Below are 682 nucleotides of genomic sequence, written 5' to 3'. Positions count from 1 at the left end.
GGTCTGCCCTGGGGGCGAGCCCCTCAAACCCCGCTGCGGCACCCCCAACCCCGAGGCAGAGAAGGGGGATGAAGAACCCCTCCAGGGTGGCAAAGAAGGGGGTTGGCGGTCCCCCACCGCACCCCGGGCAGGGAGAGGTCCTAAAACACCCCCCCCGACATCCTCCCCTGCTGCCGTGGCTCCTGCTGCGATCCATTGGCTCAGTGGCTTGTTAAAAACAAATTTTTAAAGGCAAAACTGACTTTTTAAAGGCAAAACCGACTTTTAAAGCAGCTTGGCCGAATACCAGGGACACACGTTGCTCCAGAGCCGCCGTGGAAGCGGCCGGGGCAGACGAGCTCCTTTCCTGCCGCTTGCTCGGGTTTGCCGTTGGAGGAGCAAACGGCAACAAGAAGAGGCGCTTTCTCGGCCAAGAAAAAAACCCAAGGCGATGGTGTTGCATGAGGTTTTGGCCTTTGCATATCAAACCCTGAGCTGTTTGTGCCCAAATTTGAACCGGACCTCGAGAGCAGGCTGCGCTGGCACCCCGCAGCATGCGGCTTTGCAAGGGGAGGTGCACAAATCCTCGCACGCAGGCGGCAGAGCACTGGCAGCGCCGGGGTGCTCATTCATGGGGAAAGCGCCTTCGTGTGCGTGAAAACCCTCCGCCGCCAAGGCGGCCTGGAAGTGCCCGGCTTCGGCT

The sequence above is a fragment of the Pygoscelis adeliae genome, unplaced genomic scaffold (genome assembly GCF_000699105.1).
Source record: "Pygoscelis adeliae isolate BGI_AS28 unplaced genomic scaffold, ASM69910v1 Scaffold465, whole genome shotgun sequence".
In the NCBI taxonomy this organism is placed as follows: Eukaryota; Metazoa; Chordata; class Aves; order Sphenisciformes; family Spheniscidae; genus Pygoscelis; species Pygoscelis adeliae.
Note: the sequence above shows the minus strand (reverse complement) of the source record.